We start from the raw sequence: 19953 nt of genomic DNA, 5'->3' as shown, positions 1-19953 counted from the left end.
TGGAAGGAATTATAATAAAGATCATCCAAACTATATAGATCTGCCTGTTTCCCAAGCCCAGAACAATTTAGCCCAGAGTATAGATCTACATGGACAAGCAATAAAATCTTATTATGCTCAATCAGAAATCTTCATTTTTTAAACAAAATTTATATGCTCATTTTTACAGACCCTTCTCGAGATATCATTTCTCTGTATGTCAAATATGATCAAAATATTCCAAATTAAATAGACCATTGATGTCTACTCATTTTATTCAGGGATTTTGGTGCTTAAGATTTGCCAACCATCAGTCTACTCCAGTGAATATTTTCCAAGTAGTTTCCAAGTACCTACTAGATGTTAAAGATGATTCCAATGAACCAATGGATATATTAGGAGTACCTTATTCTTTTTAGAATAGTTTGTTAATTGATTTAGGAGGAATATAAAAGAAATTCTATACTCAGTGTGGTAGGTAGATCAATGGCCTTCAAGTATGTCCAGGCCCTAATCTCCTGAATGTGTGAATGTATTACTGAAAATAGAAAAAGGAATTCTGTAGATGTAATTAAGGATCTTGAAATAAGAAGATCATTCTTAATTGTCTGAGTGAACTCAGTGTAATCATAAGGGTTCTTATAAGGGGGAAGTCATAAAAGTCAGAATCAGAGAAAGACTTATGACAATGAAAGCAGAGGACAGAGTGATATACAGGGTCATGAGCCAAAGAATGAAGTTGGCTTCTCGAAAATGGAAAAGACAAGGAAAGATATTTCCATTTAGAGTATCCAGAAGGAATACAGCCCTACTGACACTTTCACTTTAGTCCAGTGATACTTTGACCTTTAACACTGCAAGATAATAAATTTTCATTGTTTTAAGCCACTAAGTTTGTGGCAATTTGCTACAGCAACAATAGGATAATAATGTACACTGTAAGGGCCCCTGGGTGGCTCAGTCAGTTAAGCGTCTAACTCTTGATTTTGGTTCGGGTCCTGGGATCGAGCCCCCCATCAGGCTCTGCACTCAATGGGGAGTCTGCTTGAGATTCTCTTTCTCCCTCTGCCCCTCCCCCCACTCTTTTCCTCTCTCCCTCTTTAAAATAAATAAATCCTTTAAAAAAATAATGCATACTGTATTACCACATATGTTTCTCTTTAATCATACAGATAGAAATTACAAACTAAAAGAATGTATAAAATTAATTTTAATGTAGGTAAAGGGAAAAAGAAAAGAATGTGTGTGGTCAGAGATCATCAAGATCTTTTGTACTATACTATATAAATGAGATAGACTTTGAGTCAGAATTTCAAAAATTAAAGCTAAAAATGCATAAACAGAATACCTCTTTATTTCACCAACTTTCACTAAACCTTTCTACCTCCCATGCTACTTCATTTCCCACTAGCCTGCTGGCATCCCTGATTGTGTCTCTCAGGTACTAATCAACATTCTTATCATACATTTGTTCTCAGCATCCTTTTGGATGCTTTCTGTCCAAAAAGCCACTTGAATTCTGAGTTATGTTGCTACCATGGCTGCTGGTATCCTGCAGGACAACCCTGATGCCATTGTTAAGGATGTTGGTTCCCAGTACTACCTAAGCTAAAACAAACAAACAAAAATCAAGTAGTATAAGTGAAGTTGTCTTCTATTGAGACCTCTTAGTTCCAGCGCCATATAGTTTTTTCCTTGAAGATAGTACAAAACTTCTCCTCTTGCCTAACTCCTGAACATTTCCAGTTGTTGAAAACTGAGTGAAAATACCTCATTCAACTTTTTGCCTCCATCTATATCTGTATGTGGCTAGGTATAAGAGTGTTGGGAGCCAGAGAGAAAAGGATCTATCTAACACAGATACCATGTTGTTCAGCCCATTCTAATATAGGTCAAAATTCAGCCCCTGAAATCAAGAAAAACTCTATTCATTCTTGAACCAATATTTTTTACATAAATTAAATCCTTGGGTCTTCCATTTCTAATTACGATAGATATCCTTTCAGAAAAACACTATTTCTGAGAAGAGAAAAAGCTGAATACAAAAGAAAACAAAACAAAAATATCATATTTTAAGGCAACAGGGGCTTTTGAGACAATGAGAACTTGAGGATAGAAGATCACAGAGAAAAGGCACCTGGGTGGATGAAAATGACTCTGAAAGCTCAGGATTTGGCCCAAACTTAGGAAGAGGAAAGATGATAAGATTTCAATGGAAGACTTTCAGCTAAGAAGCAGAGAAGTTAGCATAGCTTTGGGCTATCTCATAGGCTGGCGAAAGAAAAATTAGAGTGTGAAGCTATCAAGAGAGCAGATCTGAAGGGCCAAGATTCCCAAGAGAGAAGTGCAAGTAAATAAGCTGAACACTGTATTTTCTTCCATCTGAAGCATTTGCTGAAGTCTTAAGCTGCACCAGGCCAAGAGGCCAAGACATTCAGCAAAAGGCTGCTCAAAACCAGAGTGGATTTTAATATTGCAGAGGGAGGAGAGATGGACGGTTCACCAAGAATGAGAGTCCCTGGTAAGTAAAATGAGTTCTCATTAGGAGAGGGCAAGAGGAGATGATCACTGACCTTATAATAACTGTGGCCAACTATAGATTACTTTTGTTTTTGTTTTTTAATTGGAGTAAAGTGACTTGACTTCACTTACGCAACCTACCAGAGAATAGGATAGACCCGCGGGGAAAGAATATATTACCATACAGACCTCCACAATTTTTATAAACATTTTCCACACATCGCAACAAGTTGAACCAGGAGAGAGAAAAACAAAAACAATACACATCCAGATGAGCTAGTTATTGCAGTTTTCAAAAATAAACATTAAAACAACTATGGTTACATGTTTCAAGAAAACAGATGACAGTTCAGGATATTTCCAAAGAAGAGCAGTTATTTTTTAAATTAAGTTTAAGAAAAAACCTTGAATGTAATAGTTGAAATAAAAGACCTAAAATGGGTCAGTTTACACATAAACTAGACACAGCAGAGGAGAGGATCAGAAGAACATAGCCAGGTTAATATACAAAATGGGAAATGGGAAAAATTCATAAAAGGCCTATGATCTTGTGGGCAAAAGGCCTGACCAAGTGTCATTACAGTGCCATAGAGGCAGGGAAAAATGAAGAAGAAGAAATAGTTGAAGAGATATAGAACAATAATTTTCCAAAGCATATGTAATACCTTAAGCTAGGTATTTATAAAGCTACAACAAACTCAAGCAATGTAAATTAAAATAAATCAGTACTCAGATCCACTATAATAAATCTGCTAAAGATAAAACCCCAAAGATAAATTTTTCAATGCGGTTAAAAAAAAAAAGACACATTACCTTCAAAGAGCAACATAAGATTGATAAGTGACTGATCAAAAGAAATGATGGAAAACAGAAAACATTTTTCAAATGGTAAAAGAATAAACGTCTAATATAAAATCGTATAATCTTCAAAAACAACCTTCAAAAGTAGAAATGATACTGATCTCTTTAATTTACTTTGAAATTTACTTTAATTTACTTTGAAATACATCAAAATAAATAGAATGCATTAATGACTGGATAGAGATTAAATGAATAGCTATAATGTGATAAAGCAAATATAGTAAAATATTAATGGTCATATCTAGGGAATGGCTATATTTATTTTCACCATGAAAATCTGTCAACATTAATCTATGCTTGAAAAATTCATAATAAAATATTGAGAAAAATGGGGCGCCTGGGTGGCTCAGTTGGTTAAGCGACTGCCTTCGGCTCAGGTCATGATCCTGGAGTCCCGGGATCGAGTCCCGCATCGGGCTCCCTGCTCAGCAGGGAGTCTGCTTCTCCCTTTGACCCTCCTCCCTCTCATGCTCTCTCTATCTCATTCTCTCTCTCAAATAAATAAATAAAATCTTTAAAAAAAAATATTGAGAAAAATGAAAGCATAAAAGCTCTCCTAATGGATGAAAACACCTGAGTAAGAAAACATCTTATATGAAAAGATGTTCAGTATATTTAGTCATCAAGGATATACTATTTAAAGTTCCAATGAGCTACTACCCCAATTCCTGAAGAATGGCTGAAATTAATTGAACCAGCAAAAAGAAAACCAATGACACCAAGTGTTGGCAAGAATTTTCAACAAAAGAAACACTCATTACTACTGATACAGCCAGTTGTAATAGCTACTAGTCAGTTATGTCTGCCTTAGCACCCAGTACTTCCACTTCTATGTGTCTGCATACGTACACCATATGATATATACACAACTGATAATAGCAATAGAATTTATATTAGCCCAAACTGTAAACTAACCAAATTCAGTGGATATGTATTTCACCATTGTTTGAGACCCAACAGTCCAGAGGTATAATAATATTTCTTAGCTTTATCAAGGTATAATTTATAAAACTGTAAGATATTTAAAGTATACATCAAAATATGGCAAGAAAAGACAAACTCTGCTTGATGGAATTGGAATTAGAGAAATGTTCCAAAGCCCTGATTTCTGATCCATGTTTCAAAGATAGAAACGTAAGAAGCTTCTCCCTCATGGGTCTACATGGGTCTAACAGGTCCATGAATCTAGCAGGGCATCTAACCTGATGCTCCAGGCCACATTAACCAAAGGGTATTGATAAGCAAGGTAGACAGCTATACCCACATCATTTAGGAAGCTGAAAACAGAGGCACAGGAAGCAAAGGCCTTTATTAGTATTAGTAAGAGAGACTGGAACATGGAAAATAAAATTACCTGTTCTACTGAAATAAATTCTCAAAAGGCCATATAGTTGTCATGAATGGAAAGATGTGTAAACAGGAAAGCATGAGGACAGGTGATTTGTGAAAATACAGACTTAAATTAATAGGTTGACAAGATGGTATTCTTGTCTATGGGAGGATTTTTCCCAGGGAAGTTCATGTCAAGAGGAGAATAACTTCTTTAATTTAGTAAATATTTATAAAATTGATTGAGTTCATAGTCCTGCCCTTTCAGAATAGATGACATCAGGAAGGTCTGTCAATAGGTTGCTACAAAAATTCCAAAACTGGGAAGACTAAAGAATGGTAGGCCCTACCCTAGAAGGGATTCATTCAACCTCCATTGACCAAATATATCTCAGTGTGCACACACACTTGAGAAACACTTGTTGGCATTGTCTATTATAATAAATGAAACAAAATCTCTGTCCTCATGGAGCTTGCTTTATAATAAAACTTATTTTCAAAAATCTTGCTACTTGGAGGCTCTCTGGACAGGAGCATGAAAACAAGAATAAGTCTGCTCTTGAAAACAGTGTACAGGATGGAACCTGATACCATAAATTAAGTAACAACATAATTATCACAATATGGAGGTGAGGTCAGAATACAGCTACTATAGTTACAAGGTTAAATCACATGAAAAAGTACTATATTTGAGAAGATAGATTGATTTCAGGATCTTCTCTATAATAAATTTGCATATGATACTGGTAGTAAGAAATACAAATTAAAAACAAGGAAGGTGAGATAAAATAAGTATTTTCAAAATTAAATAAAAAGTAAATTAAAATATATTAAATATTATTTGACTCTAAACTCATACAATATCCTAGCTTATTTTAAAAACCATACTATAAATATATTTTAATCCTGTGCAGATAATTCTATCACGTATCTCTGCAGCTCAATGAAAACTCAGTATTTGGGAATAAACACTCTGGAATAAAAAACAGTATTGATATTGGGCTCTAAAGCAATGCAGTTTATACCTGGAGCTCAGTGAATAAAGTATACATCAAATCAAACAGGAACCGTAAAAACAACAAACATCAACAATAAGAACCAACTGATAGTTTGAAGCAGGTACACACACAACAGTATTTTGGATTTTCAAGCCACATCTATGCCAGTCTCCACTGAATCTCTGCCACCAGGCATAATGCTTGGCACATGATAGAAAAGTCTTACTTAAATTACTTAAATTATTACTATTTATGGATAGATTACATCTCCATTTTCATTTTTACTCTGTTCAGTCCACATTTTTACCAAAAGAAAAAGCAAAACTGCCACTTGGCTTTTAGAATCTGAAGTTCAACATTAGGTTTTGAGGATTTTGAGAAATAATATATGCTCTGTGGTTCCTAAATCTCAATCTTTCTTGGCTTTGAGCATAAGAGAATTTCTAGGAAGGAAAAAACATAGTTCCACATGAAAACTGTATTTTCCAGAGTTTTAAGGATTTTATGTATCAATTTTATTTGTGATCTACTGAAAATTTGCTTCAAATATCTGGGCAAATTGTAAGTACAAAATATCAAGATATTTTTCTTATGAAATGTTCAAAGGGAACTCAGATCTCTGATGGTACAGTACTTACTATGTTACTATCCATCTTCACATTTGGCTAATGATGAGATTGTAATGTTTGAAATTTTTTATGTCTCAACCTCAGTAGTCCCAGGTAACTTCAAAATTTTCTGTGATGTCAGAGGGTTTATTTAGGCTTTACACCATAAACTTGGGGTTTTCAAACTAAGCTCCACAGATGCTTAGATATAACTTAAAGACTTCTCAAATGTCATGGCAGAGAACAAGGAGGAGCTGGGCATTCAGTGATATGAGCCTCCAATTGCACTTCAAGTGGAGAAGCCCTGTTTCTTTGTTTTCTGTTTCACTATTAATTTTCTATGCTTCACTTTATAAATGGAACTAGTAACAGAAAGATTAGTCCTTACTAGTCCTTACACCATTATAGTAATCCAGACAAGACATGAGAGAGGGAAAAAAAAAAAAATATATATATATATGTATATTTCAGGGGTAGAATCAGTAGTACTTGATTAATTACTAAATTTGGTAGACAACGGAGTACAACAAAGGGAGAAACCAGAATTAGTACCAGAATATAAACTAGAATATGACAAATACTGCATTGAATGCATATAAAAAAGCTCTCAAAATTATATGTCTTAGAGATCAAGGAAGCCTTCTTACAGAGGGTAGCTTGGTAATATTTACGTGCAGAGTTAAACCATGAAAATGATAGAATTTTTTTATGTTAATTTTATGTGCAGAGTTAAAGTCATGAAATGATATAATTTTTTTAATGTTAATACTAATGATGGTAGCTATAATTCAGTACTATTTTGTCACAGACACAGTGCAAGGAACATTTCACATAGTATTTCTTTACATCTCTATTATTAATGAGGAAATAAAATATCAGTACGGCCATATCACTTCACATTTGCCATATAATGTAACCTAATCAAAGGAGTAGTATCTCATCATGTTCACAGTTACTTAAGGGGATTACAGAAGGCCATGGGTTATTGAGGATCAGCTTAGAATTCTGCCTAGAACACCACTCGAATCCTTCTTGCGTTAAAGACATACACTATCTTTTCTATCACACTATTATTTTCTACTAACAAATCATACTACGAGCACCTAAGAGATATGCTACTACACAGCCATCAACTCCATAGGCAATCATTGCTATGCTGAGGTTTAGAAATCTGTCTGGATGTTTTCCTTGGTGGCACAAGGATCAAAAAATTAAGAGGCACTTCTGAGGGTGACATTCTGTAAATGACCCTCTATTGGGAATGTAGTATATTACACCTACTACCATCCCCTTCTAGAACCATGTTTCCAGGCTCTGCTGAATCTCTGGTCTGTAGGTGAAAATCTCATCTGCAGTTTGCCTCTGGGAATGCTTTTATACATTAGTAATGAAAACAATTTGGGGGAGTTTCTTATTTATATAGCTAAAGTTACATAGCTTTCAAATAGACCTTTACTAAGTTTGTCATTTGTTGTAGTTCTATTCATCTATAAAAACAAGTGGAATGAAGAAAGTAGCTGTAATTACTGTGTATTAATGTGTCCCTTGAACCTACATTCACCTCTTCTCTGTAAAATTTCATTTTTATTGTAAAACAGTTTGCAATTTGAAGGGCACACATACTTAACCCCAAATAAGACAAAACTCTGGTATTTTAAATAATTCAAAATTTCTAAAATTCTACCAGGAAATTAGTCTAAGGGAAATAATCTTTCTTCTAAATAAGGGCAAAAATAATCCCTTTTCGTGAGTGAAATGTTATTTTCTACTTTCTTTTTTTTTTAAAGATTTTATTTATTTATTTGACAGAGAGAGACACAGCGAGAGAGGGAATACAAGCAGGGGGAGTGGGAGAGGGAGAAGCAGGCCTCCTGCGGAGTAGGGAGCCCGATGCGGGGCCTGATCCCAGGACCCTGGGATCATGACCTGAGCCGAAGGCAGACACTTAACGACTGAGCCACCCATGAGCCCCATATTTTCTACTTTCATCCCAGGCACAATCAGTAATATGAGTTATTTTTGGCTTCAAAGTAGAAAGCGATCAGTTGCACATATTTTCAGAAAACAAACTCTAAGCCAAACAAAACCAAAACCAACAGCATGATTCAGCTTAATTTAAAGCCCTAGTAATATGGCAGGAAACATGCCCTTAGAAAAGTATAGAAAAACCACGCTTTATAGAACTTTCAATTTTATTGAGTTAGAACCATCAGAGTCACAAGGTCTTCTAGTCCATTGTTTCCATCATTCGAACATGTTGTGCAGCCTGGATGAGTGCGAACTGATATTCTTATTCTCCAAAGATATGTCCCTTCCTGTTCATGAACTATACACATTAAATATCCCAGTGCTGTTCAAGAACAACTTCTTCACATACAACTAGTACAGCTGTCAGGGATAAAATGTATATGTAAATGTACATGTATGCAGTTCCAGGACCCACTTATTTCGAGGAAAAAGCAATTTTGTAAATGTCTTTGAATGTTAAAAATCTCTGCAAAAGTATAAATTAGTGAATTAATCAATGCCTAAGCATATAGAATGCTTATGTATTATGTTATGTATTAAATTTATGTAAACATTGGACATCAAGCTTTTATGCTTCCCAAAATGATCATTTTATATGATTCGACCTAATGTTATATTTTATTATAGCATCAAGCTGATGCTGTATTAATATTATTATTATCATTAGTAGTAGTATTAATAATATTTGGATTTTTTTCCAACTTGAATAAAAGAAAATCTATTTCTTTTTTGTCAGTCCTGTGGTTATTTATTAGGAAAAAAAAATTAGCTTTTTGTCATAGAGTCATTTGAAACATTGGTGTAAAATATATGGAAGTGAATATTTATCTACCTTTCCAGTTTTATCTTCTGCCACTCTATTTACATGTACTCTGAATTCATAGGGGACTTTCTGCCTTTCTTTAGCAAATCTGGCCCAAGGACGTCCATGTTTTCATTTTACTCTTGTAGTTCTGTCTCCCCAGTGTCCTCCCCATAACCTTACTGTGAGAGATGCAAGAGAGGCCACATAGAACTTTATCGCCTATTTGAAGCCTTCCTAGAATTGTTCACTCAGAACAGATTTTCCCATCTCTCTGCTCACACACTAAGACTTGGTTTAACTGTGATTGGATATATGTTATTTTTACCAATAGAGTGCAAGTTCCTTGAGGTGAGAGATCCCGTCAATTTGTCTGTATGCAATTTACAGTCAGGGTGATGTCTGTATGCACACAAAAAGTGCTCCATGAATTGAAGATTGCTACTAAACTGCAGTGCATTCCAAACACTAGAAGTACTGTAGCAAATCTCCCAAAGACATTTTCGTATACTTGGAATGTTCAGTTATCTACTGGTGTTTTCTAATTGCCTTACCACACATTTCCTACTAAATTACCAGGAGTCCCACTGAGATAGTACTGCCAGCAGCTACGTATCTTGCCAATTTGTGTTAGAAAATGTTGAAATGTTGCCTTTTCGGTGATAAACTAAACAGTAGGGGCTCTGAATTGTTACCGTGGCAACAGAGACCAGGGAAACTAAAAAGGGACTGAGAAATTCCAATGGAGGGATGAGAGGGCTGGATCTCCCAACAAAGATGAACTGATAAAGTCCCCAAGGCCAAGTACTAACCTAAGGTTCTTTGTGATCAGAAGACTATCCTGACACTGCCCAAAAAGATGAGTCCAACATTCAACCCTAGCTGACTCAATTTATGCTGACTTAATCCATGAATCATGTGGTTCCTTCCTAGACTGCTCCCCTTGCTCTGGAACACAAGACAGATTTTTAACCATTCAAAGGTTACCCTGAAATCAATGACCTTCTCACCAATTGCTGCAAGGTGCTTTCAATTCCTCTTGAATTAATGAGCAATTCAAGTCTCTAAGGTGACAAGATTTGAACCTTATATTTCATAGGAATTTGAATTCTAATACTTCCAAGATCAGTAACAGTTCAGCTTTTCTAATGTAGAGCTGAGATGGAATTCTCTGCCATAATGTTTAGACTATTGTGAAGAGAAAAAAGACAATATTGGATCCCTGAGAAAATATTGAAGGAAACTTAAAGATAAGAGTAAATAAAACAGATTGGGCAATTATATTATGTTTTCCTGAAAACTTGTTCTTCTTCTCTTTATTTTTTTCCTTTTTTTTTATTATGTTATGTTAATCACCATACATCATTAGTTTTTGATGTAGTGTTCCATGATTCATTGTTTGCGTATAACACCCAGTACTCCATGCAGTATGTGCCATCTTTAATACCCATCACCAGGCTAACCCAACCCCCACGCCCCTCCCCTCTAGAATCCTCAGTTTGTTTCTCAGAGACCATAGTCTCTCATGGTTCATCTCCCCCTCCAATTTTGCCCCCATCATTCTTCCCTTCCTGCTATCTTCTTCTTCTTCTTTTTTTAACATGTATTATTTGTTTCAGAAGTACAGGTCTGTGATTCAACAGTCTAGCACAATTCACAGCGCTCACCATAGCACATACCCGCCCCAATATCTATCACCCAGCCACCCCATCCCTCCCACCCCCCACCACTCCAGCAACCCTCAGTTTGTTTCCTGAGATTAAGAATTCCTCATATCAGTGAGGTCATATGATACATGTCTTTCTCTGATTGACTTATTTCGCTCAGCATAACACCCTCCAGCTCCATCCACGTCGTTGCAAATGGCAAGATCTCATTCCTTTTGATGGCTGCATAATATTCCATTGTACATATATACCACCTCTTCTTTATCCATTCATCTGTCCATGGACATCTTGGCTCTTTCCACAGTTTGGCTATTGTGGACATTGCTGCTATAAACATCGGGGTGCACATACCCCTTCAGATCCCTACATTTGTATCTTTGGGATAAATACCCAGTAGTGCAATTGCTGGGTTGTAGGGTAGCTCTATTTTCAACTTTTTGAAGAACCTCCATACTGTTTTCCAGAGTGGCTGCACCAGCTTGCATTCCCACCAACAGTGTAGGAGGGTTCCCCTTTCTCCGCATCCCTGCCAACATCTGTCGTTTCCTGATTTGTTAATTTTAGCCATTCTGACTGGTGTGAGGTGGTATCTCATTGAGGCTTTGATTTGGATTTCCCTGATGCTGAGTGATGTTGAGCACTTTTTCATGTGTCTGTTGGCCATTTGGATGTCTTCTTTGGAAAAATGTCTGTTCATGTCTTCTGCCCATTTCTTGATTAGATCATTTGTTCTTTGGGTGTTGAGTTTAAGAAGTTCTTTATAGATTTTGGATACTAGCCCTTTATCTGATATGTCATTTGCAAATATCTTCTCCCATTCTGTCAGTTGTCTTTTGGTTTTGTTGACTGCTTCTTTTGCTGTGCAAAAGCTTTTTATGTTGATGAAGTCCCAAGAGTTCATTTTTGCCCTTGCTTCCCTTGCCTTTGGTGATGTTTCTAGGAAGAAGTTGCTGTGGCTGAGGTCGAAGAGGTTCCTGCCTGTGTTCTTCTTTAGGATTTTGATGGACTCCTGTCTCACATTGAGGTCTTTCAACCATTTGGAGTCTCTTTTTGTTTGCGGTGTAAGGAAATGGTCCAGTTTCATTCTTCTGCATGTGGCTATCCAATTTTCTCAACACCATTTGTTGAAGAGACTGTCTTTTTTCCATTGGACATTCTTTCCTGCTTTGTCAAAGATGAGTTGACCATAGAGTTGAGGGTCCATTTCTGGGCTTTCTATTCTGTTCCATTGATCTATGTGTCTGTTTTTGTGCCAGTACCATACTGTCTTGATGATGACAGCTTTGTAATAGAGCTGAAAGTCCGGAATTGTGATGCCGCCAGCTTTGCTTTTCTTTTTCAACATTCCTCTGGCTATTTGGGGTCTTTTCTGGTTCCATACAAATTTTAGGATTATTTGTTCCATTTCTTTGAAAAAAGTGGATGGTATTTTGATAGGGATTGCATTGAATGTGTAGATTGCTCTAGGTAGCATTGACATCTTCACAATATTTGTTCTTCCAATCCATGATCATGGAATGTTTTTCCATTTCTTTGTGTCTTCCTCAATTTCTTTCATAAGTATTTTATAGTTTTCTGAGTACAGATTCTTTGCCTCTTTGGTTAGATTTATTCCTAGGTATCTTATGGTTTTGGGTGCAATTGTAAATGGGATCGACTCCTTAATTTCTCTTTCTTCTGTCTTGTTGTTGGTGTATAGGAATGCCACTGATTTCTGTGCATTGATTTTCTATCCTGCCATTTGACTGAATTCCTGTATGAGTTCTAGCAGTTTTGGGGTGGAGTCTTTTGGGTTTTCCACATAAAGTATCATATCATCTGCAAAGAGTGAGAGTTTGACTTCTTCTTTGCCAATTTGGATGCCTTTGATTTCTTTTTGTTGTCTGATTGCTGTGGCTAGGACTTCTAATACTATGTTGAATAGCAGTGGTGATAGTGGACATCCCTGCCGCGTTCCTGACCTTAGGGGGAAAGCTCTCAGTTTTTCCCCATTTAGAATGATATTTGCTGTAGGTTTTTCATAGATGGCTTTTATGATATTGAGGTATGTACCCTCTACGCCTATACTCTGAAGAGTTTTTTTTATTTTAAAGATTTTATTTATTTATTTGAGAGAGAGAATGAGAGACAGAGAGCATGAGAGGGAGGAGGGTCAGAGGGAGAAGCAGACTCCCTGCTGAGCAGAGAGCCCGATGCGGGACTCGATCCCAGGACTCCAGGATTATGACCTGAGCCAAAGGCAGTCGCTTAACCAACTGAGCCACCCAGGCGCCCCATTCTGAAGAGTTTTGATCAAGAAAGGTTGCTATACTTTGTCAAATGCTTTTTCTGCATCTATTGAGAGGATCATATGGTTCTTGTTCTTTTATTAATGTATTGTATCGCATTGATTGATTTGCGGATGTTGAATTAACCTTGCAGCCCAGGGATAAATCCCACTTGGTCGTGTTGAATAATCCTTTTAATGTACTGTTGGATCCTACTGACTAGTATTTTGGTGAGAATTTTTGCATCCATGTTCATCAGGGATATTGGCTTCTTCTCTTTACAAGATAAAAAACAAAAACAAACAAACAAACAAATTTTATATATCCTTGTCATGGCTTCTGTTTTAAGTTTTTTGAACTGCAGCTAATTCCAGAGGTTTGGTTGTTTTGTGATAGCACTGATTTGTACATTTATGATGAGTGGATTTTTGTGTACCCATGGTATAGTTAAATAAGAATTTTTAAAGGTGATATATCATTTTATGTATCAGTACATTTTTATATAGATATAGACATATAAATAGATCATTTATGCAGACGAGGGATGTATATAATAAGTATAAAATAATCCCATTCTTGAAAATAATTATGTCATATATCATATTATATATTCACCTGTATATACACTTACTTACAAGAAAACACAAAGAATGTTTAACAGTCACTTCTCTGAGTACAGCTGAGAGAATTCTGGTAGGAGAGGTCTTTATTAAATTAATTTGATTAGGGTGGATCTGAAAATTATTCCAAAATAAGTACATATTATCTTTTATAAAAGGCATATTATTTTTAAAGATTTTATTTATTTATTTGACAGAGAGAGACACAGTGAGAGAGGGAACACAAGCAGTGGGAGTGTTTGATTTTTTAATGATAAATTGTCTGCTTACCTAAAATAAACCCTATTTGGGTTTTTTGGTTTTTTTAATTATGTTATTTAGTCACCATACAGTACATCATTATAAACCCTATTTGTTAATAATGTTCATTTTTATCACTCTATTTGATTAGCTAATATTTATTAGGGAATTTTTCATTTATAGTCAAGAGAAAAATTTGAATTTTTGCATTTTAGCTCATCCAGGCCTTGTTGCCCCCAAAGTCCTCTGATGCCTTTAAAAATATGATTTTGTAATTTATTTGGCTTTATTAGGTGTAACAGGAGCATTAGTCTGTTGCAAACTGCTTCATCTTACCTAGAAATGTTTCTGTGGAGTTGTCTGACTGAATTGTAGGTAAAAACCATGTAGCTCATTGGTATCTGTGTATGTATCTTCTAGATAGGGTTTATGTTTCTTCTGGCAGACAGCTTGGTTAGGAGTAGATTACCTTAATCTTCTGAGAAGTTAGGTGTTTCAAATTTATTTTCATTGACAACAGGTTTATCTCCAGTCTAGGTTTACTCCTTGGATATATCTTTTGAATTCTAGTAGAAAATCCTGGGTGTTTATAGAGCCTCTCTATTATGACAGGAGCTCAACTCTCATTTTTATTCTACGATCTCCTGAAATAATGAAGATGCCTTTTGGACACTCAGATGTTCAGCCTCAGATTTCTGCTTAGTTTCTCAGCTCAAGAACCAGCCCCCCCACCAACCCCCCATATCAAATTGGAAAAGAACTTCAATAGGAAAAGTGTCTCCAAATGTCTGGCTCATTTTGCTTAGCTTCCTTTCTCTATCAAAATTATAACTTAATAAGTTTTTATTGTGGTATGCTCTCAAATATAATTTTTGTCTTATTTTTTTCCAGCTTGGTTATTTGTTCTCAATGAATGGATTGGCCCACAACAAATTATCGTGCTACTTTCAAGTTAATTATCATGTATTTTAATTCTATTAATTCTATTTCTACTTTCAACCACACAAGACATTATAGAGTCAGCATGTATTTTTTTACCTTATTCTACATATTTATCTTTTCTCTTTCTTCCCCATTCCTTTTCATCTGTTTTATTCACTTCCTAAAAAAAACTTCTAAAATTTCCTTTATTAACTATCCTGTTAACTAATTCTCTGCAAATAAAAGAGGATGCATGTATAATTCTTTGCAATTATTCAGAACAACCTATGGGAAAAAATGGGTGCTGCTAAACAACATAAATGAAATTCGATTTTAAATCAATAGAGCAAGGTTTTACCCTTTTATTCACAGATGATGTCAAATATTTATAAGTATTCATCTATAAAATTGTTACATTTTAGGGTAATGGAAATAAACTTACAATTCATTTGATTAAAGAGACTTCTCGGGCCTGTCAAAAATGACTATGTAATTTCTTTGACTCAAATAGGAAAAAAATATTTAAAAGACATAAAACTAAACCAAAATTTATTTACTCGCAAAGAAAAACACTTTGAATTTTGAGCATGGTGGATTTTACTATATATATACTGAAATTTATTTTGAAGCCCAGCTCCATTATTCATGAGAAAGAAATCACTTCAAAATTTGCTCCACAATGAGGAGTTCTGACCCTTTTCATTAACCTTCTTTTTCCTTTCCCCCAATCTCAGTACTCACACATTTCAACACATCTCTGATGTTATTGATGCATATTAGTCTTCAAATTGAAATGTCATAAGCCACTTAAAATTCTCCTCAATTCATATCAAACCCAGTCAACATCTCTGTGCCATAGAACTCTTAAGAGTCAGAAATAGAATTTGTATTAGCTCTATGCATTTTTAAAACAATCTAATAGGTATAAGAAATATACAACATTTATATAGGACATAAAAATAAATTAAACTCAGTTGTCAAAAGTCCTCTTTAACCTAATAATTTTCTGGAAACTTACATGGTTGCTATAGATATAATTAATTGGCACTCTGTGCCTTAACAAAACAAGAGGAGATCCTTCAAGCCCATGTGCATAACTAATTTCCTTCTAAACCAAGCATAATTTCCTTATATTAATAGCAGCTAAATGTGTCTAAGTTTCTAGGTTATTCATTACTGACATTATAAGAAAAGCTTAGAAACCACAAAACACCTTGAAGAAATAGGTATTCCATATGATTTTGGCTCAATCTAAGTCCTAGGGACAAATAATTATCACTACTTATCAGGCTGCTGGCTCTGCAGGGCTGCCATGCATTTCATTTCAATGACCATGAAATTCTGGCATCAAAATGTATATATCAATTAGTAAAGGATGAACAATTTTTGATAATCTTGGATTTGTCAATGACAAGAGAGGGGTGACTTAAGAAATATAACGCATATAACAAAAGTCACTTAAAAGAGAAATAAGTATATCTCTAATAAAAACTTAACTTGGCCCTGGCAGATTCAGCATGCTTCTTTACTCCTCAAAAATATTGCATAGCTACAGTAGAGTAAGGCTGAATTGCAAGGCCATAATTTGTACTGGAACCCCACATTAAGGTGGAGCGGGCCCTAGCAAGAACACACCCACTTGGAGTATTGAAAGGAACTCTTGGTAGCATGGCTGAAAAAAGACTAGACACCAGGCAGACCCAAGCCAGCTTAATTCTGAAAGAGGAACACAAAGAGTGGAGTCACAGATAATTGTCAGCAGTCAGTACATAGTGATCTGGAAATAAGGGACAGAAATAAAATCCCAGGGGAAAATACAAGGGACATGGTGTTGACAGGACTAGAAAACATTACTAGTTCTAGAAAATCAAGTACAAGACCATGTTTGATAAGACGTATCCCTGACACAGGGTGATAAAAAGGGAACCTGGTTCTGAGACCTGGGGTGAGAAGGTCAAGACTGGAGTAGCCACAAGCCTGACTTAAAAAGTTCAGAGTAAAGCCTTTCTACACAACCCGGGGCATTGTTCTGTGTTCCCATCATAACTTAGAGGGAAACTTTCACGATGTTCAAAGATCCTGATAGCCTGCAAATGATCAGGAGGAGCATGTCTTCAAACTCCTTGCAGCAGGAACCCATTTAGGTGGTACCAACCTTGACTTCCAAATGGAACAGTACATCCTTTCCAAAAGGTAAAGTGATGGTATCTACATCATAAATCAGAAGAAAACCTGGGAGAAGCTTCTGGCAGCTCGTGCTATTGTTACCACATAAAACTCAGATGATGTCGGGTGCCTGGGTGGCACAGATGGTTAAGCGTCTGCCTTCAGCTCAGGTCATGATCCCAGGGTCCTGGGATCGAGCCCCACGTCAGACTCCCAGCTCAGCGGGGAGCCTGCTTCTCCCTCTGCCTGCCGCTCCCCCTGCTTGTGCTCTCTCTCTCTCTGACAAATAAATAAATAAAATCTTAAGAAAAAGAAAAACAACACTGGGGCGCCTGGATGGCTCAGATGGTTAAGCGTCTGCCTTTGGCTCAGGTCATGATCCCAGCATCCTGGGATCGAGTCCCGCATTGGGCTCCCTGCTCCTTGGGAGCCTGCTTCTCCCTCTGCCTCTCTCTCTCTCTGTCTCTCATGAATAAATAAATAAAATCTTTAAAAAACAAAAACAAAAACAAAAACAAAAAAAACCTCAGATGATGTCAACGTCATATCATCCAGGAATACTGGCCAACAAGCTGTGCTGAAGTTTGCTGATGCTACTGGAGCCACTCCTATTGCTGGGTGCTTCAGAATCAGATCCAAACAGTCTTCCAGGAGCCAAGACTTCTGGTGGTTACTGACCCCAGGGCTGACCACCAGCCTCTGCAGGGCTCTCAGCCTCTCCCAGAGGCTTTTACAGAGGTATCTTATATTAACCTGCCTACCTTGGCTCTATGTAACACAGACTCTCCTCTGTGATATGTGAACATTGCCATCCCTTGCAACAACAAGGGAGCTCACTCGGTGGGTCTGAAGTGGTAGATGCCGGCCCAGAAGTTCTCAGCTTGCCTGGCACCATTTCCCATGAACACCCATGGGAAGTCATGCCTGATCTCTACTTCTACAGAAATCCTGAAAAGACTGAAAAGGAAAAGCAGGCCACTGATGAGAAGGCTGTGACCAAGAAGGAATTTCAGGGTGAGTGGACTGCTCCAGCTCCTGAGTTCACTGCTCATCAACCTGAAGTTACAGATTGGTCTGAAGGCATACAGGGGCTTTATGTGCCTATTCAGCAGTTCCCTACTGAAGCCTAGAGTGGTCAGCCGGCCGCTGAAGACTGGTCCACAGCTCCCATTGCCCAGGCCACTGAATGGGTAGGAACAACCACTGAGTGGCCTTAAGCTTCCACAAAGGCAAACAAAATGGAAATAAGGTTGGTGGAAAATAGTTTCTTAAAAAAAAAAAAAAAAAAAAAGAGTCCAGAGTAAAAATAAAACAAAAACAAAAACAAAAACATAGAATCACATGTTGGGAAGAAATCCAAATTTTCCAAGAAAATTAATCACCTTAATCACCTTAGATTCTTTCAATGAACAGAACTAGTCTTAAAACCATTTATAATAAGGTAGTTATATTTTTAATTGCTTTTGTTTTTATTTTTAGGCATATAAATTTATGAGCCTCATATAAAGAGATTATAAGGAGGACATATTATTCTCTAAGGACTTCCACAAACTATGAAAATGCAGTCAAGAGTATGCTGTAACAGAACAAAGAAATGTGTAGACTTTTATCTCATATTCTAAAGAATACAAATGAATAAATATCAGGATAAGAATGATTGGCAGGAAGAACTTTTGTCTATGGAGGCATGAGTCTGAACTATATTTATAAAAATCTAGATGTATGGTTGTTTTAAAAAAGCAGTCATAGTCCCTGAGGCACAAGAGTTAAAGTAAATATTTTAGTAACTGGAAGAGCTCTTATCCACAATCACACACACATTAGTTATTTACCTTTCTGGTATACTGATTACTTTTAAATGGACATGGGCAGGCAATTTTCCAGGGAACAAAGGGAAGTGACCAATAAATATGCGAGCACACTTCCACCTCTTCAGTAATTAAATTATATTGAAATATTTTTCACCTATGGAGCTAACAGACTAAATGAATGGCAAGGTAAAATTATAAGATGTGCACACAGAGGCATATTCTTGTCAGGAGATATGCAAATTGCTATAATCCCAAAGAATTCAAGTTGACAGTTAAAGAACTGTCAGATGTTGTCTACTCAGCAATTCTTCCAAACAAATAATCAGAAATATGGGCAAACATAAATTCATACAAATACTTATTGCAGCATATTTATAACTAAAAAATACATACATATATACTCCCAAATGGTATTGGAGAAATATTTAAGTAAATCATAATATAGTCATATAAAGTAACAAGGTATCTATTTTATATGGGCACTAGCATTCTCTTCTGTGTCAGGAATTTATGGATGTTGCCAATGGATATAAAATAAAGTTTATTGCTGGCAAAATAAATAGCAAAAGGATACCCAAAATTGAATGAATTAGGTTTGAATTGGCTGAAACAAGAGGGAGAGAGATGTTTGAGATATACTGTGTTTGTATACACACACACACACACACACACAAACACACATATATAAGCATTGGGAGATCTAGCAAGAAAGAAAAAAAGCCTAAGTTTTCTTAAGTTTTTGCCCTCATTAAGTTTATATACTAGTGGCAGAGATAATAAACAAGCAAACAAATAAATATATAATGCAATTTCAATTGGTCAAGCATAAAAGGTAGAAAAATATAGTAATAATTACAGCAGGTTTTCTATTCTTTTTAAAGATTTTGTTTATTTATTTGACAGAGACAGAGTTAGCGAGAGCAGGAACATAAGCAGGGGGAGTGGGAGAGGGAGAAGCAGGCTTCCCGCGGAGCAGGGAGCCCGATGTGGGGCTCGATCCCAGGACCCTGGGATCATGACCTGAGCCGAAGGCAGACGCTTAACTCCTGAGACACCCAGGTGCCCCAGGTTTTCTATTTTTATGTTGAAAATCAGACATGGTATTCATGTGTCAGTGACATTCAGGAGGGATCTGA

General features: G+C 36.3%; 1 pseudogene; it reads left to right on the top strand.

Annotated features, from left to right (window-relative positions):
* The first annotated feature begins 1516 nt into the window (after positions 1-1516).
* LOC123858013 (small ribosomal subunit protein uS2-like) lies at positions 1517-18223 on the top strand (annotated as a pseudogene).
* Positions 18224-19953: the final 1730 nt, after the last annotated feature.

The sequence above is a fragment of the Mirounga angustirostris genome, unplaced genomic scaffold, assembly GCF_029215605.1.
Source record: "Mirounga angustirostris isolate CCGP_5_RB_7025 unplaced genomic scaffold, mMirAng1.0.hap1 SCAF_13, whole genome shotgun sequence".
Classification (NCBI taxonomy): Eukaryota; Metazoa; Chordata; class Mammalia; order Carnivora; family Phocidae; genus Mirounga; species Mirounga angustirostris.
This window is presented reverse-complemented; position numbering and strand designations above follow the sequence as displayed.